At 40.5% G+C, this 27,273-nt stretch overlaps 1 pseudogene across 1 annotated transcript in view; it reads right to left on the reverse strand.

Annotated features, from left to right (window-relative positions):
- Positions 1-8,947: 8,947 nt before the first annotated feature.
- Positions 8,948-27,273, reverse strand: part of LOC146757092 (uncharacterized) — a 44,773-nt pseudogene continuing 26,447 nt past the window's right edge. Inside the window, exons 17-31 of the transcript XR_014936946.1 lie at positions 27,169-27,175; positions 26,383-26,600; positions 24,617-24,797; positions 22,887-23,033; positions 21,346-22,302; positions 20,954-21,106; positions 19,510-19,685; positions 19,248-19,314; positions 16,603-16,715; positions 16,054-16,195; positions 14,976-15,269; positions 14,056-14,288; positions 13,422-13,668; positions 11,452-11,497; positions 8,948-9,939 (exon numbers count right to left, since the gene is read on the reverse strand). The product of XR_014936946.1 is annotated as an uncharacterized LOC146757092 (transcript). The remainder of the gene's footprint in view (positions 9,940-11,451; positions 11,498-13,421; positions 13,669-14,055; positions 14,289-14,975; positions 15,270-16,053; positions 16,196-16,602; positions 16,716-19,247; positions 19,315-19,509; positions 19,686-20,953; positions 21,107-21,345; positions 22,303-22,886; positions 23,034-24,616; positions 24,798-26,382; positions 26,601-27,168; positions 27,176-27,273) is intronic.

Consider the following 27,273-nt stretch of genomic DNA (forward strand, 5'->3'; position numbering starts at 1 on the left):
GGCCTTAGATGTTGCGGAACGGGAGAGGTGGCCAATGCTGTATCTTTACACTGACTCATGGATGGTGGTAAATGCCTTATGGGGGTGGTTACAGCGGTGGGAACAAAATAACTGGCAACGGAGGGGAAAATCTGTTTGGGCCGCTGAACTATGGAAGGACATTGCTTCCCGAACAAAGAATATGGTTGTAAAGGTGCGTCATGTGGATGCACATGTGCCCAAAAGTCGGGCTACTGAAGAACAACAAAACAACCATCAGGTAGATAAAGCTGCTAGAATTGAGGTGGCTCAAATCGACTTGGATTGGCAGAATAAGGGTGAATTATTTCTAGCTCGATGGGCTCATGAGACCTCAGGCCATCAAGGAAGAGACGCGACATATAAGTGGGCCAGAGATCGAGGGGTGGACTTAACCATGGACGCTATTGCGCAGATTATTCATGATTGTGAAACATGTGCCATAATTAAACAAGCCAGAAGGATGAAACCTCTCTGGGAGGAAGGGCGATGGCAAAAGTATAAATATGGGGAGGCGTGGCAGGTTGATTATATCACCTTGCCACGATCTCGCAGTGGTGTTATGTACTCACCATGGTAGAGGCAACCACTGGGTGGCTTGAAACATACGCAGTACCCCATGCTACTGCTCGAAACACCATATTAGGTCTTGAGAAACAAGTCCTGTGGCAACATGGTACCCCAGAAAGAATTGAATCTGATAATGGGACACATTTCAAAAATTCTCTTATAAATACTTGGGCCAAAGATCATGGCATTGAGTGGATTTATCATATTCCCTACCATGCACCAGCTTCTGGTAAAATTGAACGATATAATGGGTTGTTGAAAACTATGTTGAAAGCAATGGGTGGTGGAACATTTAAGCACTGGGAGAAGAATCTGGCAGAAGCCACTTGGTTGGTGAATACTAGAGGATCTGTCAATCGTGATGGTCCTAGTCAATCTAGCCCCCTACACACTGTAGAAGGAGATAAGGTCCCTGTTATACATGTAAAGAACATGTTGGGAAAAGCTGTTTGGGTCCTTCCAGCTTCTGGAAAGGGCAAACCTATCCGTGGAACTGTCTTCGCCCAGGGACCTGGGTGCACTTGGTGGGTAATGCAGAAGGATGGGGATGTTCAATGTGTGCCACAAGGGAATTTGATGCTGGGGGAGTGCAGTCAATAATTTTATGTATTTATATATATATGTTTGCATGTGTAGTGTATTTTAGTTATTATAGTTGTACATTTAGTTATGTTACATGCAATTCTACTGTTTAGCTATCATAATTTTACATACGTGTATATATATGTATATATATATTTACCATGATGTAATAATGTAGAATAAGGGGTGGAATGTCATGGTTTTGTAATTTTGTAATTTTGCTATCAGTATTCCACATCATAACATCATGTAAAGTATGGATACTTCTATTGAATGTGCAGTCCACAGAAGAAGACTACATATCCCAGAGAACAACAGGGGTAATAATAAGTCACGGGACCAGGACTCTATATAATCTCGTTCCCAGGCTGGAGTGCCCTTCTTCTTCTCTTGAACTTCTTGGGGAGTGGGAAGCGTTCCAGCCGTGTCGCCTAGAGTTCACAGTAGGCCTCTCGGTTTTCGGGGACTCTCTCTCTCTGTTTCGTTCGATTTGTTAGCCTCAATTATATTATATTGTGTTATCTTGTATTTCGATATTTAGTAAAATAAGTTTTTCCTCCTTAGATTGTCGCTGTTTTATCCCACTCCCTTTTTCCCCCTCCTTTCCGGGCCCCAGGGTGGGGGCCCACGGGTTGGCTTCCCCTGTCATGGGCATAGGTAAATCTAAGTAACCCGTGATAGGGACATGGGGGGTTATTTGGGGGGGATGGGGGGTTATAGGGGGTTATTGGGGGGGATGTGGGGGTTATGGGGGGTTATAGGGGGTTATAGGGGGCTTATGGGGGGGATGGGGGGTTATTAGGGGGCTATTGGGGGGAAAGGGGTGGGATGGGGCGTTATAGGGGGTTATGGGGGGGTTATGGGTGGGATGGGGGCTTATAGGGGGTTTATGGGGGGGATGGGGGGGTTATAGGGGGTTTATGGTGGGAGATGGGGGGTTATGGGGGTTATTGTGGGGTATGGAGGTTTATGGGGGGTTATAGGGGGTTTATGGGGGGAATGGGGGGTTATAGGGGGTTTATGGTGGGAGATGGGGGGTTATGGGGGTTATTGTGGGGTATGGAGGGTTATGGGGGGGTTATAGGGGGTTTATGGGGGGGCTATAGGAGGTTATTGGGGGGTGTGGGGGGGAATGGGGGGGTTATAGAGGGTTATTGGGGGGGATAGGGGGGATGGGGGGTTATAGGGGGTTATTGGGTGTGTGGGGGGAAGGGGGGTTATAGGGGGTTATGGGGGTGTTATGGGGGGATGGGGGGTCATGGAGGGGGATGGGGGGGTTATAGGGGTTATAGGGGGTTATTGGGGGGATGTGGGGGTTATGGGGGGGATGGGGGGTCATAGGGGGTTATAGAGGGTTTATGGGGGGGATGGGGGGTTACTAGGGGGGTTATTGGGGGGAATGGGGGGGATGGGGGGTTATAGGGAGTCATTGGGGGTTTATGGGGGGGATGAGGGGGTTATTGGGGATTATAGGGGGTTTATGGGGGACGATGGGGGGTCATTAGTGGGATATGGGGGGGAGATGGGGGTTATGGGTGGGATGGGGGGACATGGGTGGCTTATGGGGGGGGATGGGGCTGTTATAGGGTCCATGGGGGTCATGGGTGGGTTATGGGGGGGGATGGGGGGGTTATGGGGGTGATGGCGGGACATGGGTGGGTTATGGGGGGGTTATCGGGGGGTTATAGGGTCGATGGGGGACACGGCTGGGACATGGGGGGAGATGCGTGGGTTATGGGGGGTGACATGGGGGTATGAGGGTTAATGGGTGGGTTATGGGGGGATGGGAGTCATGGGGAGGGGATGGGGGGGATAGGGGGACGGGAGGGGTAATGCGGGGGAGTTGGGGGTGGTCATGGGTTGGTATGGGGGGGTATGGGGTCTATGGGGGGACATGGGTGGGGTAATCCACTGTTAACTGAGAAAGCCGCTTGGCATTCTGATCTGCTCATCATCATGGGAATCTTGCTACCCTTGTGGAGATGTCTTACTTTTGAACTCAGTCCTGTCCTGTTTCTGTCTAGTTCTTCGTAAATACTGATGCATCAGGAAGGAGAAATACTAGGGATTACTAGGAAGAACAATAGAACAGCAGGCATCATTTTGTCATTGCGTAAATACCTGGTATGCCTTGAATTTCAGAGGGTTGCAGTAGGAAAATTCACAATGAGCAGAAGTTAGAATAACAAGAGGTATGAAATGTTATATGTCAAGGAAAACCTGAATAGACAAAGGCTTCTCAGTGTGGAAAAGGCACAGCTGTAGAGTCAGCTGATTGATGAAATGGTACAATGAGGTGGGAGAATACCACGAGAATTTGGCATTTAAGTGATAGAGCTCTACAGTTAAATTTAAGCAATAAAAACAAAACTAAGTCTTCACTTTCTAGGTTTGCATCAGAGGATTTTAACAATTGGTAACTTGTTTTTTATTACAGTGCTGTCATTGGTGAGATCGATGAAGAGACAGATTCAGCTCTTGACTTAGGGAATATTCGAGCAGAACCCTTAAGTTCAGTTGTGCATTGAAAAGAAGAGAATGCACAAGGACTTTGTAAATCTTTGGTTGTACAGACCTATTTAACAATGTTCAACAGTTTTTAGAAATTGTACGTAACTTGTCTAGTCACCAGTTTTTTTTTTTTATTATGAATATGTTGTAGTTTCGCTTGTAAATTAAAGTTTCTACATTTTACTAAGTATGTTTTTGTTGGATTTACTTTAGACATTTCATGCTGTGTAATTTCACTATGAATAATGGGAAACTCAAGCAATATCAGGACAGGGGGCTCTGGTATAGAGTTCAAAGAAGGTAATGCATCTCTATTCACAGGCTGACAAAGATGTAGGTGCTAGAGCATTCTTGGAGAAGCTGAGAAAGGTGATTTCAGACTCTTTCAGAAAAGACTGCTGACAAAAACTGGCAGCACAAAGCCCCATTAGGTTGATAGGCTGTGCATTGTTGAACTGACTCTTCTTCAACAAGGTAGGCAAAGGATGGTCTGCTCACGGGTCTGGTTAGAATTTCAGACTGCAATTCAGTGCTGCCAGGAGGGAGACTACTCAGAAGCAAAGTTCTGTGTGACAGCTTAAACTGTCAGCTGTGAAGTTTGGTTACCTACACATGTAGACAGCAGCAATGTTAAGATTATTTTTTACTTTTGGATTGCATTCAAATTTTCTGTTTCAACAGCAGATTTTATTTCAGTTTTGATGCCATTGGTTTTGGTCTGGATTTGACCAAAGACTGTGCTGGTTACACTGGTGAAGAAATCGGAGAGAGAAGAACTGGTAACAAAGGGGTTCTTTAAATCAAACAGAAGGCCCACTACCCTTCTAAAAACTACAAAGGTGAAATCATAGCCTAATAAAGTTACACTCTACAGTGGATTGTTAGGTCTTAATTAGAGCTTAATTTTGAGAGAAGTTTCATTCTCAGATGTTGGAAGAAGTCTGGGAGAGGAAAAAGGGAACCACAAGCCGTTATTGTTTTGGACAGGGCTGTGCCAGTTGCTGTGTGCCATTTGGCTGGCTGCTAAGATTCCTGTGGTTTCCCACTCTGTACGAATGTAGAAAAGAAAGTGTTTCCTAGGAGATAAGTGGTAATTTCTGCAAAAGAAGTCCTTTCTCTCACTGAAGGAAAGAAAAAAGTACTCAACAAAGAAGAACAATTCTCAGGCTTGAAGGTACTCTCAGTACGGACTGCTGGTCTTAAGACTGACAGATGGTTCCTCAGTACATGGAGAGTCCTACTGAAATACATATAAGGTGTCAGTTCACAGTGTTCTTGAAAAGCGGCTTTTCCTGCCAAGAGCCAAAATCGAGTATGATAAATAACAAGAAACTGAGTAAAATTCAATGTGTCCTTGCAAATTAGCAAACTGATTTTACAAAAATGAGCAGGGAAGAGAAAGATGATGTTGAGGACAAAAGGAAGTAACACTGAATTGGAGGTAATCGTCATAATCCACTACGTTTCCTGTGTTGCCTGATGTTGGTCGCTTCCTCCTTTTGTTTATTTAAAAGACATCTTGGAGTTAAGGGACAAATCTTGGCTAACACTGGAAAAGGATGTCTCCAGTGAAAGGACTGAGCTGGCTTATAAAAAGATGTGTTGAATTCATTTGGTGTGCTTGAAGCAAAACAAAAGCCATCTTTGTAGTCAAAGAGCAAGTTCCTTAATTGCAATCCGTGTGCAGAGCCTCCGTGTCCACACGTCTGCAAAATTCTTCAAACATTAGTTGGTCAACCCATAGGTTGAAGGAATGTGATTCTGTTTTGAGGACTTAGTCTGATAAGGGAGGCTTTCTGTCCAGCTCATCCCTTGCTATCAGCTACAGCCTGTTATCCTTAGGCCTTGGACTTGGTGAGTATCAAACATGCTGAGCTAGATCTGGAGACTCATCAGGTAGTGTGATGTATCTAGTACGATTCCATCAGTATACTACCTTCCCAACAAACATACCAGTTCTGTATGTGTGAATAGATGCTTTTCCACCTATTAGCTTCCGATGGGTGAAGCTGTGCTCCACTGAGAATTTTACTCTGCAGGTAAAATGATCCTAAATACCTGGCTGGTGTTCTCAATGCCTTGCTGAGAGGTGATTTAGTTGATTCCATGGCTGACAGTTCATGGCTTGGTATTTGGTCATGTTCCTTTAGGAACTGAATGACCTTGAAGGCACTTCTCAGCACAATGAAAGCCTCTCAGAAGAGACTCAAACTCCAAATGGGAGTAATGCCACTGTAACTACATGGTTTATGCTTGCAAGGTTTATTTGGTCTATAGTATTTGTGAACACATCTGCCTCTTTCGCATCCTTCAGGCTGTGGGTTTAAGGAGTGACAGTGACAACCAAAGGAAGTGTGAGCCATGGAGCCAGACATAGCAGCTCTGCCTTCATGTCTGGCAGCACTGTATGCAACTTGGCTAATTTTTAGTAATTGTATTTTCATTCCTACCTTCCAGCTGTGTGTTCTGCTTAGTGATTAGAACCATGAAAGTCCATGAGTTTTCTTTGAGTGGAAGAGGGTTCTTCAGTCTCAGTTGCTGTCCAGTCAATGAGGGGAAACTTGTACCAGGTTTAGTTTAACTACATGTGGCAGAAGGTAATGAGTCAGGTGTTTGCCTTGAAAATCCCACACTTGCCTCTAATACTCTTTTAAGGATTTATTTATTTATTTATTTATTTATTTACAGTAATTTTTACAGCAATTACAGAAACTGTGACATTTCTTCCAGTAGTAGAATCTTCCCTGAAGAAAATAAAAGCTCTGCTGACGAAGGTAGAAATCAAAGGTGAAAACAATAGCAGTCAGACTCCTGCCAAGAGCCACTTGCCTGCACTGTGATCCTGACCTTATCCAGGCAGTAATATCTTCCTTCCTGGACCTTGCAGCACGTTCCAGGAACTCAGGGACTTGTGCTGAACAATGTGTTGCTGCTGTTAGTCTGACATCAATAACGCTGGCCCTGAGTGGGTGCCAAGAAATGTCACTCCACAATGAACTCCTCCACTTGCACTGTTATATAAACGGTGTTGGTTTCTCCTGGGGACACGAGGGCAGGAGGAGGGCAGTCCCTGTACGATTTTTGTTCTCTGAAACATCAGTAGTGGTTGTTCCCCACACCTCATTGTCATCATTGTGTCATGGTTTTGTAATTTTGTAATTTTGCTATCAGTATTCCACATCATAACATCATGTAAAGTATGGATACTTCTATTGAATGTGCAGTCCACAGAAGAAGACTACATATCCCAGAGAAAAACAGGGATAACGAGAAGTCACGGGACCAGGACGCTGTATAATCTTGTTCCCAGGCTGGAGTGCCCTCCTCCTTCTCTCGGACTTCTCGGAGAGTGGGAAGCGTTCCAGCCGTGTCGCATAGAGTTCACAGTAGGCCTCTCTGTTTTCGGGGACTCTCTCTCTCTCTGTTTGTTCGATTTGTTAGCCTCAATTATATTATATTGTGTTATCTTGTATTTCGATATCATATCCGCAGGCACCGAACCCCAAGGGGCCGCACACGCTCTGCCTCACTGCTCCGGCAGCCCAACTCTAACTCGGTCCGGTCCCGGGCTCGGCGCAGCTGCTAGTCCGATGGCAATGGAAATTATAATAATTGATCACAGTCCGTTACAGATTTCTTTGTTCTTTCTCCACACCCACTGCTGCATTTGACTAGTCTTTAAAAAATCTGTCATGGGTTACTTAGATTTACCTATGCCCGTGACAGGGGAAGGCACCCCGTGGGCCCCCCCTGGGGCCCAGAAAGGAGGGGGAAAAAGGGGAATGGGATAAAAACAGCGGCAATCTAAGGAGGAAAAACTTATTTTACTAAATATGATATCGAAATACAAGACTCCTCACAAATTGAGGATTTCCCCTGCAGTTTCCTTAAATGACAGCATTCCCTGTCCCTTCTCTATCACAAGGAACTATCCACTCCCTGCACTGAATCTAGTTTAAAGTGCTGGTAATCAATCCAACCAGCTTGCTCCCCAGCATGCTTTTGCCGCACCTGCTCTGTCACATTCTGTCTGATGTCCACATACCTGGTCTCTCAAAGGCCTGCCCAAGATCACAGTAACCAAAACCTTGATCTGACACCATTACCTGAGCCAGTAATTTACCTGGCCCATTCTCCCCCTTCATTTCTCAGCCCCCAGTCAGCAGTACAGAGAAGACTACTTGTGTTCCTGCTCCCTTTAACATCTTCCCAAGGGATTCAAAGTCCCTTTTAATGTTCTGTAATTTCCTTTTTGCAGCCTCCTGGGACCCTACTTGAATGAGACCTTGAGTGGGTAGTAGCCTTCTATTTTATCAGAGGCAGTAGAGTCTTCTTAACATCTGTGACATGTGCCCCCAGATAACAGCAAACTGCTCTGGAGAGGTTATTTTTGGTGACAAATTCGAGGCCTCAGTGCCTCCCAGCAAGGAGTCCCAATTACCAAGGCTCGTCAGCTGTTTTTGGTGGCACTAGTTTTAATAGTACTCCTTGGTTGGCCCTGCCCTGCATGCTTGTTGTATGCAGTGGAAGCAGGGACAGGTAGCTGGGAAGGGGCCAGGGATGCCGTCTGGACATGCATGGGATCAGGAAGGCTGAGGCACAGATGGAACTGAACTTGGCGAGGGATGTAAAAATAACCAGAAGGGAGCCTACAGGTGCACTGGGCAGAAGTGACAGACAGAGGGAGTGCACTCCCTCTGATAAATGAGGAGGGAGAACTGGCTTTAACCAACATGGAGAAGCGCAAGGTACTCTATGAGTGCTTTGCTGTCTGGATTCTGCTGGAGATATTCTTCCACCTGGCTCCTGGCTTGTACCAGCTGGAGAGAGCACAAAGGGCCACCAGAAGTTATCTCATAAAGGAATGTCCAACCTGCAGAAAAGGCTCCAAAGATCCCCCTCCCAAGCATGGCCAGGTTTACAACAGAGACTTTACCCTTGGCTTCCTGTTAATGAATCACCACCGAAGACCTGAAAGTGGTTCAGCACACCCATTAAAATCACAACCCTCCACACTTGTTTCAAGCATATACCCCTTAATTTCTATGATGACAAACCTTATGACATATAGTAGCTGTTTGCCCCACTGTTTCAAGTACCCAGGAGGAAAAGAACACAACATGCTGGCCACTTGTCTGATCTCAGGGCAGACTGAAGGCACCAGAAGGAGAGATGGAAGTGAGCAGAGGAGGACTGTAGCAAGTCATAGAGGCAAGGAATGAGGTGGAAAGCAAGTCAAGAAGGCCAACAGAATAAAACAAAGATGTACCAGATATGAAAGTTTATTAAATACCAAGTTGGAACATAAATATCTGGAATTAAATATAGCATATTAGTGTCACAAAATACATTCATATAAAAAGGTGCAGTACCAATTGGACAGAAGGTTGAAACATTAATTTTCCTTCTTACCACTATGAACCGCTTCAGGTTCATCATGTGTTCATCTACCAACTGTGAATGTCTTAAGATGAGTCAAATTCTAATGCAAAATCCAACAAGGATATCAAGTCAGAAATATCAAAAAGGTCACATTAAAGCTTTCTTGGCACTGCTACACACGCACAGTATTTTTAAACCCTAGGTGCGTGAAAGTGACAGCAATGTAAAGTGCATTCTTCTCCAGCTTAATCACTGCTAAAACTTCCACTTAACCAGCAGAAATATTCACAGCATCAGGACGGAAACAGCTGGCAGGAATCCAATCAAAATCTCCTATGCGTTAAAATAACACTGGAGACTCTACCACAAACAGTGGAAGGGTTAAATAGAACCAAAGGAATGCTTCTGGTAAAACCTTCAACAAAAAACATGGAGCAAAATAATGTGTCAAAAACATTTTGACAGTTCCGTCAAGTTCAAGAACCAACCTTACTCAGTCTGACAGTAATTAAAAATAGATATGGTTCTTATCCTGAGTGCAAAATAAACTGACTACCCCTCGGTGACCAACAGGTAAGTGCAGAGTGTCAACCTATTTAATATATTTAAAATTTATATTCAAACCGCAGTAAAGATGTTTCCACACTAAGCTGCAGGATGGGAAGTCACAGACCTCCTATGTAAACAAATGATCTCCAGTACTTTTCCCTTTACATTTTAAATAAAAATATATTTAGATCAGGTAATTTTGGTTTAAAACATCCCGGTACTCCTGTACCGCTCTGCAAAGGGGATCCTGGTCAACATTGAGATTTTTTGAAGATCCATAAGTAGATTTCATTGGAGAAGCTCTAGCAGTTTCAAGCTCAGCGGTGGCTGGAAAGAAAAGAAACAAGATTGACGATGTTACTTTTACAGTAGATTGAGTCAAATCAGTCACTGTAAAAACATTACTGATAACTGATCAGGCTACGCTCTACAGAGATATTTAAAAACTTCCAAGGAAAACACAAATCAAAAAGGACAGGCATAAAGGAAGAAACATTTTTTCACATTCAATGATCAGCCAATACAATTTTTAAAGCTAGTTAAAGAAATTCCAGGTTTTAGAAACACAGAATGGTTTGGGCTGGAAGGGACCTTTTAAGATCACCCAGTTCCAATCTCCCTTCTATAGGCAGGGACAGCTCCCTCTAGACCAGGTTCCTCAGAGCCCCATCCGGACTGGCTCTGAATGCCTGCAAGATGGGGGCTATGCACAACATCTCTAAGCAACCTGTTCCAGAGTCTCACCACCCTTACATTAGGAAGTAAAGAGTTTCTTCCTAATATCTAGTCTAAATCTACCTACTTTCAAGTTTACAGCCATTTCTCCGCATCCTGTTATTACATGCCCATATATATATATGAAAGTTTCAGCCTTAACTTTAACTGCCAGGGATGTCTTAACTTTCCCTGGCTAAACCCTCTTTCGTTCATGGAAACACATCTTCGATGGAAGCAGAAAAGGATTTTCAGTACTTCCATCCATCAGCCTTTTCCAGACAAGATCCCCAGACCAAGCAAATACTACGGCTCCTACTACACATGTAATTATGTTTGAATATGCAAATGGGCACATGGCAATGGGTTTCTGTCTATTCAGGGAAATTGGAAGAGCTGTGAAGCAACAGCTGGATTCTCAAGGGCTCCCTGCTTCAAAATAACTCTAGGAACAGCAGCAGTGACTCTGGCAGAATGCTAATTGTGAAACAGTATGAATTCTTCTCTGAAGACCTGGCCTTTTATTATAGAACAGGCTTTACACTGCATATTAAAAGCAATCAGTTCATGCTGTGTTTGCCTATATATTGCTGAATGATTTTTACCTAAAGAAAGGCTATCTTTTCCACTGATTCTTCTTTATCCAAAGACAAGTATGACAACATGTCAGGTACAAAAAAAAGCAATGAAAAAGAGCGAGCAAAAATTAAGAACACCAGAAAATGTATATGGTATATTTGAAGTGCTGAATGCAATGAATGTATGCAGAAAGAGAAGTAGTGACAGAAGTCCATAAAAATCTTATTTCTGGGCTTTTTTTTTTTTTTTTTACATTTGATGTTTGTGCCTGAGGATGAAAGGTGACTTGAACTTAAGCCAAGTGTATCTGTGCGGGGGAGATGGTTTGCTCTCCATGCTTTTTCTCAAAAGTAGCTGCAGAACATTCTGAAGAGTATATTGGTTAGCAGGAAGTTTTCCATTAAAACTCTCTAAGTTAGAGTTAAAAACAGCCCCACACTGTGCTTCAAACAGCACAAATCTTGACAACTTTTGAAAATAATTACATAGAAGTTACGAACAGTCATCACCTTCCTTAAAAACACTGATATCAGAGTAGCATATTACCTTGCTGAAGTTCCTTATTGATTTTTTCCTCCAAATCCTTCTGTACCTAGAATTATAAATAACACATGCATTATAAATAACACTGCACATTTTATTAAGTAACAGAAACCAGCTTGGATCGCTAGAAAGGAGCATTTGCCCCTCGCTCTCCCAGGAGATGTTTATTTACTGTCATTTACTCTGAATGCAAAGTTTTCATAAGGAGAAATTAGACCTTTTAAAGGGCCACAGTCCAAACACCGTATGCGATCATTTACATTTGAAGATATTTGCGACTCCTGTGTTATTTTCCATCAGGTCTTTAACGCATAGAAGTAATTGTCAAAACAGACAGCATATAGCTTCCAGACTCATGTAATTAGCAAATACAGTTAAGTGCTTGGAGCATGTGGCTTACGTGGAGAGGCTGAGAGCATCAGGACTGTTAAGCCTGGAGAACAGAAGGCTTGTGGTCTCACCTACAGGTGTAATTATCTGACTGTGGGATGCAGCATAAAGAGGACAGAGCAAGAAATTTCTCGGTGGTGCCAAGTAAAAGAACAAGAGGAACAGGCAGAAGTCAAAAGAGTGGAAATTTATAAGACTGCTAAAAATCAGGAGTGCAGACAGGAAATAAAATCAGAAAGGAAACAGAAACTGAGAGACGGAATGGGAAGTAGGTGTTCCCTTTCTTATGCTACCAGTAGGAAAACTGGTTTCATGAATCCATGCACTCACGCTGGTTGCAGCTAGCAGAAGTCACTATTATTTCCTGAACCCACTTTTCAGAGCTGCATTTCTTTCTCTTGTTTGTAATCAGTGCAATTTGTTTCTTCAAACAGTTGCATGGACAAAGTAATTGATACCAGCATTTTGAATAACGGCAGCGTAAAGTATTTTCAGCTTCTTATCCCTGAAGCTTTATCAAAGCTTTTGCAAAATCAAAGCCAAAATCTACACGAGCTTCCTCATCCCAGGAGATGCTCACACTCTACTTCAGATAACCTCCCTTTCTTTGAAAAACACCAAATGTGCACTGAGAGCTTTAAATAAAAACAAAAGTGCAAGATGACTACACGAGGCAAACTCCAATTTAAGTTCCTTAGTTTCCAGTTATTATGAACTTTACTGTCAGGAGAACTTGTAATCTCCTCCATCCAAGAAGGCAGCACTTAGTTTGAATTTAATGGCAATACAGAGGTGTTTTTTTTTGTTGTTGTTTTTTTTTTTCCCAATAGAAGGAAACAGATTACTGGAAAAATCTGAGGTATAACTGAAGCAAAGACAAGGCTCAGAGTCAGGTAAACTCTTGTCTTTTTAAGTAGCCTGGTGAACAGGCCAAGTACTAAGCAGCACAACTGGCAAAGTACTTCAAAGCTATTGCAGAAGTTGCAATCATGTATAAATTGCTGCAAAATATTATAAAGCTGTCAAGACTTGAAGAGTAGGTTGTTGTTTTCTCAGGTAATAATACATAGCAGGAAGCACAAAAAGAAATGTTTACTAGGCACAGCATGCATCCCACAGCAGACTGTATAGGAAGAAGCAAAGCAATCATACTCACATCATCCTAGTTTTAAAGGATGTCTTTGTTAGTATTAATGTACTAAAAGAAACTAAAAATGAAGATCAGTAAGGAAAAAAACAACGTGGCTTGACCAGAGATGTCTGATGGGCTGAGCAAAGATGTCAAAGTTATCCATTTCAAGTATGTCATACACTTATGTACAGTCTATACAGTAAAGTTTAATAAATAGCTTAGCTGGGAACTTCCAATGCCACAGCAGCTGCTTATTAAATTTTCTCTAGTTGAAAAAAAAGAAAAAAAAAACAATACAAAAACCTTACATAAGTACATAGTTATGTGTATATACAGTTAGATAGTTCATCATTTAGATGTCAGTATTTTTGGTGTCTGAGCACTCTAGGAATTCTGTACAATCTTAATGACCTAAAGTCTTCATCACTGAAGAGTATTTCACAATGCTTACCTTATCCATGTACACTTCAACTTTTTTTCTTGCCAATAATGCAATCCCAGCAGCATCTAGGAAGCATTCCTCTTGGCTGGAGCTTCTGTTTAGTGCGGAATTGTTTCTGAGATTTCCCAGTTCAGCTGAATATTTTCCTGGACTTGCAGGAGGACCTCCACTGACAGTGCTGCTCGCAATTAAAGATTTGTTTCTTTGGCGTTCCTCAAAGAGCTTACAATTGGCTTCTGCAAGTCTCTTGGTTGTTCTGAAATATTTAAAAACACACAAAGAATTATCTTTGATAATATTTTTGCAGAGTCACTTCTTCCAGGTCTTTGACTACTATTCAGCTTTTGAAAAGAGAAGGCATTAGAAGTCCAAAATGAGAGGGGCCCAAAGGCCATGTGTTAAAATGCTATCAACTTCAAACATGGGCCAGTGATGCCATAACTAGTGGTGTGACTGCTAGAACACTGAAGTGAAATGATGGTGGTTCCAAAAATAAAGGGGAAAGGTTTTAGAGGGTTACGCTTACATCCATAGTGCTGACAAGACACAGAAAAAGGATTTTAGGAGGAAACAGTACAAGGTTTTTCATGCAAGCTACTGCTACTTCACGTCTTGTTACCACTCCAAAAAAGCACGCACTTACCTTTCCAGCTTATTTGCTAGCCTTATTCTCATTTTCATTTCTTCACGATGCAGCTCTTTGTATTTTCCCAGTTCCGCAAGCATAGATTCGTTTTGAAAAATATTGTCTTTGGTATTTTTTATTTTGTCCAACTCACATTCAACCTCTTTTATTCTGCACTTCAGCTGGTCTCTCAGCGAGGCATGATGATTTTCTCTGATTTGTTCTATCTTGTCTTGTGAGGCTGCCTGGACCTGAAGCAGATAATACAATTTCAACCATTGCAAAGAAAAAGTGAACTGCATCTCCCTATACGGTTGCCCATAACCAATTTAAAGGGCCCAGTTTTACTCAACTGAGTCAACTGGACCTTTTCACTACTATCAGCAATCAAGGCAAAACCCTGGAACCAACACGTTAAATAACTGTTTTCATCCAGACAGATCTGCTCTTAGCAATATTACTTATGGGAGCAGCTACTAAAAGAATGCTATGGTTGAAGGACAGGGCACACAAAAAGGATTCTACAAAGAAATTATGAGAATCCCATCCCCACTCTTTCTGCCCCACGGTAACTTCAGTGACTTCTTCCCTGAGCATTTTATCCTGTACAATGATAAAACATAACCTGTACGTATGGCCAAGCCATCTCTAAGTTATAGCATTCATGTGATGAACAGCAATAACAAGATGACCAGATGGCCATAGCTTCTTCTAAGAACTGCAAAACAGAAGTCTGTCAAGGGACGGCTATTAGCTTGGGGACCTGCAGGCAAATTACACACACAAAAGCACTTTCGCCAAACAATTTTCCATTCTTCCACTTCCCTTCAGGAAATATAGAAGTATGGCACTAACACAAAAAACCAAAGTACGAACAAGAAATGGCAAAAAGAAGTTACATAATAAAAACTATAGACATACACAACAAATTCACTTACCTGCAAAAACAAATTGACTTCTTGAAGTTTTTGATTTATTTCTTGTGCAGCTCGCTCTTCCACTTCTTTCTTGTATCGTTCGATTTGGTTGTAAGTCATCATGTGCACATTGTGGACAGCCTCCAGATGTTGTCTCAGGTTTGCCACCTCTTCTTTCAGCTGGCATCTGGTCTTCTCTAGTTTTTCATGTTTTTTCATGTTTAGAGCCAGCAGTTCTTGCAAATAATGGTTTTGTCCTTGTAGTTGGACGCATTTTTTACACTCTAAATCCAGCTGATGAGAAAGTTCAGTAACCTACAGACAGTAATAAAATGAACTTAGAGGGGTGTAAAATTATTCTCTGAAAATTTATGAAGGGGAAGACCATCAAGTCTGTAACTGTCATCTGCTGACTCAGTACCCGAGTCAAAGGAAAGACAAGATCATCTTTTAAGGGAAGAACAACTTTTAAGTTCTTGCCAATAGGGTTCCTTGACTTACAACCTTCCTCAGTTCTGCAGCAAGTAAAAGATCAACAAGTAGCAAACTAGCAGAATTTCACTTACGGGAGTGTGCTGAAAGGCACTAGGGCCATTCTTTTGTGCACTGCTCTACTGCTCGATGGAAATCAAACCACTCTACCCAGACAGCAGAAAGAATGCCTATCATGCTTCAGGGGTAATGTTCCAGTACAGAGTTAACTAGGCACAGGAAACAAGTACTCCTCCTGCCATTGCTCTTGAAAGCTTTGTAAACAGTGCTTCAAAAAGCAGCTTCCACAGCAGTGGTAAAGGAAGGTATTTTCTCTCTAGGTCAAATCCAGTGTCTGGTTGCAAGAATATGTACAAAATATGAGATGTTTCAGTAGTTTCCAAGGTCAACTGTGAAGCCAATTTTCTCTCCCAGAAATATAACTTTTCCATACCTACTGAAAAGAATATTACAAGTCTCTAGAAATTAACATGACCCAAACAAAACAACAACAACAAACAAACAAACAACAACAACAACCAACCAACAACAACAACAAACAAACAAACAAACAAACAAACAAACAAAAAAACACCAAAAAACCCAAAAAGAAACAACAAGAACTTGCCTTTGTTCTTGATTTTTCAACTTCATTCACCATTTCAGAATACCTGTTCTTCATTTCTCCCTGGAAATTAAACTGGGAGTCTCTTTCTTTGGCTTCATGCATCTTTAGTTTTTTCACAGCTTTCTTCAAAAGGCTCTTGAACCTGCACAACAAATCAGTCAAGAAAATAAGCAAAGGAACTAGGTATCTATTTGTCACGCTTGTACAAGAAAAGCATAGCTATGGCTTGCTTCATTTTTAACATGCTCAACAGGCCAAAAGTTAATAAGAAAAACCAGCATTTCAATGCAATAGATCACCTGGAGGGTCCACATTTCACCTCAACAGAGGAAAAAAAGACTTCCCTCCCAGAAGTGCAAGGCAGCCTACATTTGCTCTTCTTATGGCAGCTACAGAAAATCATAGGCTCATGTACCAGAACTGTCTTGCAAGAACTGATGTGAGATCTGAATTTGTTCAGAGTTAAACACACCTACTTTTACATGCAAGTTCCTTAAAGCCTGACTTCTAACCTACATGAGCTCTCTTTCAAGTACTAGTGAACCATACCTGTCACATTCCTTCTGCAGTTCAGTATTTCTTTCCCTTTCCTGGTCAAGACATGCTTCAAGTGGTCGTTTCAATTCTATCGGCTTCTTCACATTCTTTCTTTCATTCTCACACTTTCAAAAAACAAACAAACAAAAATACATGATACACTCAGCACAGGACAGTACACATAGCAACTGCAGATAGCACATATCCATCCCTTTGCCACATTCAGCAGAACACTGAGGCACAGGATTCTTGTAAACATTTAAATCACTTCAGGCTTCACACAAGCGGGCCAAGACCTAGGGATACCAATTAACGCCCCTGCTGAAGCAAATGCTCCTCTGCCCCCTTATTGGGCTTCGTCCCAAAAAGCTGGAAAAAAGATGCTAGAGAACAGCTTCCGCAGTTCCTCTGCTAATAGGTCAGCTTGCACAGGTAGCCACAGCCCTGGAGAACACTGCACACTCTACAGCATTCATTCCAATGACCAGCAGGCTCTTGTGGAAGAGTCTGCTTTTCTGGAATTCACCAGTGTCTTCTCAGTCATTACTTCCATATCTTATTTGTGGGTGTTTACTAATTTAGTTGCTGTTCCTCATGGTGTTTTTTCAGACAAACTACAGGAGAACTGGCAACTAGTTCTGTAGTTTGCATTTGCACCTTATTTATTCTGCAAGGTTTTTAAGCTCCTGTTATTCTGAAAACATGCAGCAGTTCCTCCGTACACTGCACTGAAAATAAGGGGTGATTTAATCCTGCTTGGAAATCAAGGGGTCAGACAATAACCAGAAGGAAATCAAATAAAGAACACAGGAACTGCTGCCTTGCTCCATGTGCTCAACTGGTATCAAACCACACCGTCTTTCTGATAGCACAACTCCGAGATATTCTCTTGGCTTTTATTCAATTCCTTCATGACACCCAAATCACAATAGTACTCAGGGCCTGAGTAGCAGGGATATAAAATCAGAGTATGTAAGAACTCAAGAAAATGTCAGCATTGCTCTGGGTATTGGCTAGGTGTTAGGGACTGTTTTCTGGGCTCACTTCTTCTAAAAGCTCAGCATTTTCCCTACTCAGTTTAGCAATATGGTCTTCAAGGTGGGCTCTCGACTTTCGATCTTCCTCGCACATCATGCATGAGCCTCTGGATGTCATAGCCAACATATTCTGATTTTGTATCTATGGAAACAACAATGACAAAGGGAATGCCAAGATAACCAGAGAGACAACACTGCACATGAACTGCATTATAAACTATTAACTCAAATGGAGGCAGGGCTAAGCTCTCACCACTAAGGATCTATAGTGAATGTTACACTGAGTTTATAAAAGATGGCTTGAGAAGCACCGTCAAGAATAGCACTTAATGCTAGTGGAAAAAGTGAATGCTCTCTATGCGATAAAATGAGGTTACATCATTTGGAGATAAGAAGACACACATACAACATTAACTCACAGTTTTCTTCATAAAATTCTCCAGATTTCATAATGATACAAAAATGACTGCATTTATAATTGTGCCCACCACTTAAAATTCCCTACACTTACTGACTGTGAAATAACTGCAGATCTCCTCAGAGCAAGAAAATGTTTTCAGAACAGCAATGTTACTTATCCTTTTACACAAAGGAGCAAAGATTTGCATCACAGATGCATTTGTGTGTAAACAAGTTTGCTTATTCAGTTCCCTTTGTAAAGAATGAAAGTTGCCTACATGCTTTGAATAGCACATTTTAAGAAAAAGAGAGACATCCCTGACGTACAGAAGGACATAAAAACCTGAGCTTAAAGGCTTATATGACAAACTCATAAAACTTCCTCATGTGTCTTTACAGGATATGTTAAATGTCGGTTCTCCCTATGTGACAATGTATGGGTAAAATACAGAAGTGTTAAAAATGCTAAAAACCTTCTAATTGGTATATCACCAAAAGAAGATGGCAGGAAAGGAACCTGGAAAAGAACTCAGACTTTTCTGGTGCAGATAATCAACAGCTTTTCCCTTCCACTAGATCCTTCTTATTCTCCCTATAGCAGCTTAATTTTCCAACAGCAAACTAATTAAAGAATATTCCAAGGTTACACAAGATGCTAAGCCATGCATGCGCACCAGCTACTTCCCAGCTGCCTGCCACTGACTGCACAGCATTACTTCACCTAGTTGTTCTTTCCTTACCTCAGCCCCCTGCGGGGCAGTAAAGTACCAACACATATTCACAAATGGAAAAAGAACCTAATGAGCTCAGGTGGAAACTATGACAAAGCTCTGAAGATAAAATAGATTTCTCACATCCAGGTTTCCCCTCCCAGATCTGAACCACACATCTCCCTCCTGCTGACACTGTCCGTCCTATCCATCAAAAGAATCATGCTGATTAACACAAACATTTTCATACTACTGCAAAGACAGAAATGGCAGCAGTGAAAGGTGGAGATTTACAACCTTTACCTTATGGGAAAACTCTCAAAACTGGAGAATAGACCATCAGGATTTTCAGAGTACCCTACAGTCACACCACAGCTCAGATGACTCAGCTCCCCTATGATCCCCAGGAAAACCACATAACTTCCCCACGAAAAATATCTAAATAGGCTCAGAAGCTCACATAAAAAAATAAAAAATAAATAAATAAAAGGGAAGTTTATGACTGGCTTACTGAGGCTTCAGTTCTCTTGTCCTGGTGTTGCGCAGCAGCTTCCACTCTGGCATTTTCCATTTCAAGCCTTAAAGAGAAGCACAGATCTTATTAGACAAATCCATAATAGCGCACACTGCAAAAGAATGGTGTGAAAGAATGCTATTTAAAGCAAGAGCTTCTTTTAAAATCATGTTTTACCCTGATGATGCAACAAGGCAATTCTGATGTTTTCAGAGAATCCCAGAAAGCAAAACCTTGCTTCACTCTGTTATTTTCTTACCGTTGGACATGTTCTTCCAGCTGCTTTATTGTAGAACTGCTTCTGGAAGCTGCTAACAGAAGGTCTTTCATTTTTTGGTTAGAAGCTGATATTTGTCTTTCCTTATTATCTAGGTCAGTCTTCAAATCTTGAATGCAACGCTCATATTGAATACGCTGTTGTTCAGAGTCATGTAACTGTAAAGTAGCAATGAGAATCCTCAGCAGCCCGGTTAGGTTCAGTATAGAGAGCTCATTGAGCACTGAAGAATTTGGATATTGCATGTATCTACATACACCCCCTACCCAAAGTACTGGAATCGTTTCCAATTCATTCAAGCCTTCATTCCTCTTAGCAAATAAACAATAACAGATGATATTTCATCATCTGTGACACTGGCCTCTCCCATCTGTACAAAGGATTTTCTATAACACCATTATGAGCATTGACACTGCCAATCCTACCTTCTCAGTGACTTGTGACATCCTGAAATTACTTGTTTGCTATTCTATCGAAAATATTAACCAAAAAACCTCATCCTTTTCCTAAAGTGATTTCACAGCTCATTAGTACGTTATTATGGTAGATGTTTCAGAAAAAACCCACAACTCTCACAGAGAGCAAAAAAGAAAAACTCAAATTCAGCTGTCCAGTATTTCTACTTTTTCTCAGAAATCAGACACCAAACTTGGCCAAACCAAAAGCGATAACCTGCTGAGACACCAGGTCATTTTGCAAAGCAGCTTATCAAATACAGATCTTCTCCAGTTAAAGACATAATGACTTCGTGTCGAAGACCACCCAGTCATGGACACCAAGTGCACAGAACAATGCAGTTCATATACTTGTCTTTAAATCTATACCCCTGAATTTATTTCTAGGATAGGAGGACATTTGCTTATACTTTGAACTCTCTGCTCTGATTTGGCACAGGCATGACTGTGATCACAGATGACAAGGGGCAAGTTGAGAAGACTAAGGGGATAAAGACCACCTTATAGTGTTTACAACCAACCTTATAAGACACAGAAAAACAATTTGTAAATTCAGAGCACCTGTGTAATGTTGCTTCAGATAGTTGGTAGTTTGTACACATCCCATCCACAAATAAATTCTTAATTGTGTTTGACACCAGGAGAGGGAAGTAAGTTGGGAAAAGAAAGAACACTGCTACAACACCCTGGAGCCACAAGAAGAACTTTAGCTGTGGGGCTGAAGAACGGCTCCTACTTGCAAAAGAAACTAATTGGCTTTTTGATGATTCTAGTAACACTTATCTTTCACTACAGAGGAGGAGGCCAGCTGGCAAAGATTTCACCAGCTTCATGAATTATGACAGGGTATCACTGCTAACCTCCTTAGCTCTCTCTGGTACTTGCTCTCAGAACATTATTTTTCTCTTCTTCACCAGAAACAGGGAAAAATCACCCTCAGATTTTATGTGTAAGTTACAGCCTCTCTGTACCTTAGCTTTAATCCTGTCCAGTTCCTTCTGCAAGTGCAATTTGTCTTCCTCAAGGTCACTGCGGTAGCATGTAGTAACTACAAGGGAAGCTTCTGACATAGACTGCTTTTTAAGAGCATCAGCAAGCTCCTGCTGCAGCTGTCTGACCAAACCCTAAGGAAACAGATAAACATGAGGAAAAACATGAAACTTGACTTTACTCCTTTAAACTGACTATATTATACAGTTCAGTCATTTACCGGTCCTCCTTAATTCTAAGAGAAAAAACAATGAACCACAACAAAACAACACAATTTGGTCCTATGTGTAAAACTTACACCTGATGCATTTTAGAAATACAAAATCATTTTATGAATTGAAACATTTTAATTTATTCTAATTGTATAGCTTACCTCTCTTTCTACTTTGTCAGTCTCATATTTAAAGACTTGTTCCTTTAAATCAGTACACTTGGTATTTAATTCCTTGTTTCTCTCTTCCATGAGATAAACCTGCTTTTCACTGTCAGCTCTGAGTTTGTTGAACATATCATGAAATCTGTCCTGGACATCATTCACAACCTTTTCTTTGATGATCTCCTTGTTCTGCAAATCTTCCAGCTGCTGACGGAGCACAAGGTTTTCACTTTGGAGCTGGGCCAATCGTTCCTGCATAGATTCATGCTTTATCATAAATTTACTGACTTGATCTTTCTCAAGTTGCCACGCATGCTCATTTTCTTTTGCTTGACACTGGGCTTGATTTAAGTCTTTTTGTGTCATTTCTAAAAGCAGTGTTTTTTCTCGAAGTGTTTGTTCCAACTGGTGAAGCTCGTTTTCTAGACTATTAACTTTGCTTTCCGTTTTACTCAGCTGCTGAGACAAGCTCTTGTTGCTCTCTCGCACCTCAGAGAGCTCACGATGGAGCTTGTCTTGTAAACGAAGCCATTCATCACGTTCTCTCTGAAATGTTCGTTCGGCATCACTTTTCAATGACTGATGACGTTCGAGATCTTGAACCACTGCATTCAAGCGGGAACAGAATGATTCAATCTCTGTTTCCAGTCTGTCTTTGCTTTCTTTTTTCTGTTCAAGCTTGGAAGTTAGCATTGCAGATTCCGTCTTGAGTAAATTCAGCTGTCCATTGTACTGAAATACTGTCTGAGTTAAGGTTTCCTCACTCAGTTTAAGTTCCTTCTGAAGAGAATCATTCTTTTCTTTCAAAGACTCATTTTCCTCTAAGTATTTTCCTTCATCCTCCTGGTGCTTAAGTTTTACTTGATCGAGTTCTAGTCTTAGCATAGCAATCTCTTCTTGCAGTAACTGATTTCTGTGTAGCAGATCCTTTTCTCTGTCATTAGTGTCAGATTTCTGTGTGATAAAGGACAATAATGAATAGTTAGTTGGGAAATAAATTCAGGTTTAACCCATCAGGCAGCTAGGCACCACACTCTCATCACTAAGTGGGATGAGGGAGAGAACAGGAAACAAAACAGAACTCATGGGCTGTGATAAAAATAATTTATTAAGCAAAAAGATGAAGGACATGGAAACAAGAAAGTGATGACAGCATAATAACGAATTCAAAAGCCAAGTAATAGGATCACAAACAGCCTCAGCCAGCTTCTTTCTTAGTTAATCTCCAGATATCTGGACATTTCACGGGTAGAAACCTTAGAAATGATTGTAACAACTATACAGTGAAGAACAGCAGGCAGTTTAAGAGACTGGGAACACAATGTCTTATTTTCCAGTGGCTTCCTACTTCCACATGCAATTCAGGTCTATGTGGGATTGATGATGCTATTCAGAGTTTTTAGACAACAGTAACAAAATTTGGTTATATTGATAAACTGTAGATAATCCACGAAAAGGCACAAAAGGTTATTTTTCTTAAGGTTTTAGAATGAGCACAGTGAAGTATAACCAAATTAATTAGGAATGGAACTGCTTACCTCTGAATTTTTCCCAATAGTTTTTCTTGTCTCTTCTTCCAGCTCCTTCTGTCTCCACAGGTGGTTGCTCAAAATTCCTTCTTGCAGAGCTCTAGCACTCCTTTCATTAGAGAGCTGTCTCTGTGTTTCATCACGCTCTTCTTCAACCTACAGTAATATAGTTGAACTTGTGAATCTTGAACAAAATCAGAATTAGCAATACCTTCTTATTTCATTCTTTTTATTCTTACATTCTATTAATTCTATTAAGAGTCATTTATCATAAAATCATAGAATGACCTGCATATCAATTTTCCATGTTTGCAAACAAACATCTTTAGATTTATCTGAATTGAAAGTTATAAGGATAGTGTGAGTCCTTTGCACAAATCAGCATCATAGAAGTTTTATACTTAATGAATCTCCCTCTATAACACAAGAAAAAAACAAACAAACTAGAACTACTATTCTTGGAAACATACAGAGTTTAAGTAGAAACCCAAGTTATCTTTCTAACAAACTATATATACATACTAAAACCAGAGATGGACACTCATATGCTTACAGTCAAAGATTTAAAAACATCTATTCATCAATATGAGCACTAACACTAAGAACTGCACAAAACAAATGACTAAGATTTCCAAAAGCACAATAACTACACTTACTTGACCCCACTGCAAGGTCTTAAGTCTACATCTCTTCTACTAATATTTAGAAATGCTTCAGAAAATGTGCCAATCCATTTTCAGTTTACCAAAATCTAGCAATACTGCTGGATAAATTGAGTTGTATGAGATTTCCAAAGGCTATTAATGAAGTGAGACACAGAAGAGGACTGACCAGCTGAACAGCAGACCAGGAGGTAAACTAATGCCAATGATGTCCCTGTTAAATCCAGGCAGACTGAAAGAGGTGATGCTAACTACTTACTGCTTCTGCCAGAGCAACATGGCCACTGAGGATCCTTAATGACCACTTTCACATGTTCTTAATATGTTTGCAAATACAAGTTCTGAAAATTTGAGGCTTACTATTTATGGGGAAAAATACAACACAACAGACCGAATTTCCGAGGTATATTTCAAACTGCGTAGAACCATGACAGGAATGCTGAAAAGTAGGTAAAGGCCAGTGAAAAGACCCTCAAAACTGTATGTAAGAACTGAAGAATTCATGCAGGTTGTGTACAGTGAGAACATCATCATCTCAATTGCATTAAATAAGCCACTAAACTTGTAATAAAAATAAAGGTGAGAGTTTTTCTGGATTCAGTCTTGATTGTAAGCAACTGAGGCAATTTACAGATTATCAGGTAAACAGTAACATTTAGGCCTAAATTTAAATTCATGTAAGTATAATTGAAAGAATACTACAAACAGTAACTGTAATTTCCTTCTGAAGAAAAAAAACAATAATAATAAAAACATTATATATATATATATACACATATAATATATATATAGATATATAGATATAGACATACATATACACACACGCGCACAGAGTTCTGTAGTAATTAGGAAAAATAACTCAAAGAGAAGCTTTGCCTGAAGCACAAACCAAACTATAATTCTGAAAAATGTGAAAAGGTATCATGAACTTGTTTGTTCACGCTGGTTTCATGACAATGGTCCTCAAAATGCACCAAGATAATTACCTAATGTCTCTTTCACCAACAAGTTGAACATACTAGCATAAAATATCAGTTTGAAAGAAACAGAAAAACAGAAGATATATATTTAATATACCTGTTTCTTGAGCCGTTTCAGCGTTATTAACTCTGTTTCTAAATTCCTTACACGAAACTCAAGTTGTTTTTCCTCTGTCTCTCTAGAATATTGTTCCTTTTCCCTCTTTAGTTGCTTTCTTGTTTTTTCATATCGCATTTCAGCTCTATGTCTCTTTTCCTCTCCTTGTTTCACAGAAAATCTGGGATTTAAAAGAGAGTATTTGAGGAATTAAAGCACTGACAAAAAAGTAAATATGCCACATCATGAACCAGGAGAAACAACTTAAAACTGTAGAAATGTCACACCTTTTCAAATATAGAAGTTTTTCTGCAATTTTAAACTTTTAACATCACTCTAATTTCATTCCATTAGTGGTGGAAGACACCTTATACATGAGCTGCACAAGACTGACAAATAAGCCCTTAAGTGATGTACAAAATTCATCATGTATTTCCATGTCGACATAGGTAAACATGAACAGTAAACCATGAACTTTTACTAACAAAAATACACTGTTTTTAATAAGTTGATCATCACCTACATAGTACAGATTCATAATGACTGCAAGTAATACCGATAAAACATCACATCACTTATCTAAGACAATTCAAAAACTTTTAAGAAGCCTTCCCTAAGACTATAACAACTGCTTACCATGTGCGGATGAACCTTTTCATTTCTTTTAATAAATTGAAGGATAAGGATAGTGTTCAAAAAAAGATTTGAATATCAGCAACCACTAACAAGTAGTTCAAAACATTGGCTGTAACATCAGTATTGAAGCAGCTTATTCTAAAGGAGAAAGATTTACATGTAGTCTTTAGCTTCCCAAAAAGTACAGCTTTTACTCATGTATAGCTAATACTGTTTTGAGATTTTACATAGAAGAAAAAATTAATTCCTTCTATTTACAGATGTTTGGGAATTCTGAAAAATGTTTAGAATCAAATCCAGGCCAAATCAGGAATGGCTTTGTCTTACTTACAATCCCCTTCCACGTACTGGGAGACTGCTGGCACATCCTGAAGTTTATTTCCCTCAGCTTATTCTCACAGAGTTTCATGCTCTGTGATCAGCCTGGAAAGCCTCTACTGAACTCACACATGTTGACTACGATCTCTTGAAGGCCATAAAAAGAAATGCACACAAGTACTTGGAGGCCAAAAGTTGGACCCAGTGCTCCAGACACAGACCAACTAGATGCTAAGTAGGGATGGACTCCTCCCTTCAGCTTCTTGACTCTGCAACCCAGGATGCTGCTGGCCTTCTCAGCTGCAAGATCATTCTGACTCATGTTGCACTTAATCTCTGCCAAAGCCCCCAGAGGCTTCTCAGCGAATCAGCTCACCAGCCAGAGCATTTCACTGTGTACACAAGGGGTTCCTCCATCCCACGTGCAAGGGCTTTGAATTCGTTCTTGATTAATTTATTAGGCATAGGAGGTAAGATTCTAAAGACACGATTAGAGTCAGTGTTAAGGAAGAAATTCTCTGGGAAGCCTGGTCTGGTGGTTGGTGACCCTGCACATAGCAGGGGGGTTGAAACTAGATGATCATTGTGGTCCTTTTGAACCTGGGCCATTCTATGATTCTGTGATTAAGACCTCTATCACTTCCAGCAAAATTAATCTGAACCTCCACTGTGCATTTAGTTCTTTGAAAAATATACTTTTAAAACAGTTTGGGGAGCAGGGGACTACTCAGCATAGCTTTCAATACCGAGGAAAGTGCTTCAATTACAAGATTTAAAACAATCTAATTCTACGGATTATTTTATTAGCTTACCCTTTTACTGGCATTTCAAGTAATTTTGGTCTCTCCTCAGATGAAGAATTCTTTGTGTGTTTTTCTTCTATCATTTTTTCATTCTTCCTTAGAGCAAGCTTTTCTTTTACTGGTTGATGGGTAATATTGCCCACTGGTGTATTTGATTTATCAAGACTTTCCTGTTTCTCCACTGCTTGCATTTTGAAATGTTTCTGCTTCCTTTTTTCCTTCTCAATCTATGAAGAGAAAATTAAGCTTCATATATTTTTCTGATTCTAAAGGAGATCCAAGACCAAATAATCTAAGCTTGACTTTTAAAATAATGTAAAATAAAAAAGATTTTCCCCAAAAATTACTCTACAAAATGTACCAAGTCAACAAATATACTCTGAATTCACTCTTGATTTGAAGTATAACAATCAAACAAAAACAAAAAAGCAAAGCAGCCCTAAGGAAACAAACAATAGAAGCGTTACTGATGGATAAGAAATCAGATGGACTACACAACAGTAGTTGTAGAAACACAAAGTATGAGTGGATGTATGATGTCGTACTTCCTTAATGATGAGGACAAAAGCAAACTGAACTCAAAAGCAGAAACAGCTTCACAGCAATCAGGAATTTTAGTGAGAGGCAATGAAGGCACACCATGCACAAACCACAGCAAATGAAGAGATAAATCAAGACCCTGTTCAGAAGCTATTTTCATTCCTTGATCGACAATCAAAACTGGTGTACTTGTATGAATTTCTTTTTATGGTAATGAGGTGATAACTACTTACACTGGAAATGACTGCCACCTACTGTCAAACTGAAACAATACACTTTGCTTTCTCAAAACCTTCTGATTACATTATGGGGAAAAGCACAGTTCTCCACTGCTTTCCTTATTTATGAGTAACGTTCTTC

Source organism: Coturnix japonica, chromosome 24 (assembly GCF_054131305.1).
Source record: "Coturnix japonica strain WE chromosome 24, WE-NBRP24, whole genome shotgun sequence".
NCBI lineage: Eukaryota > Metazoa > Chordata > Aves > Galliformes > Phasianidae > Coturnix > Coturnix japonica.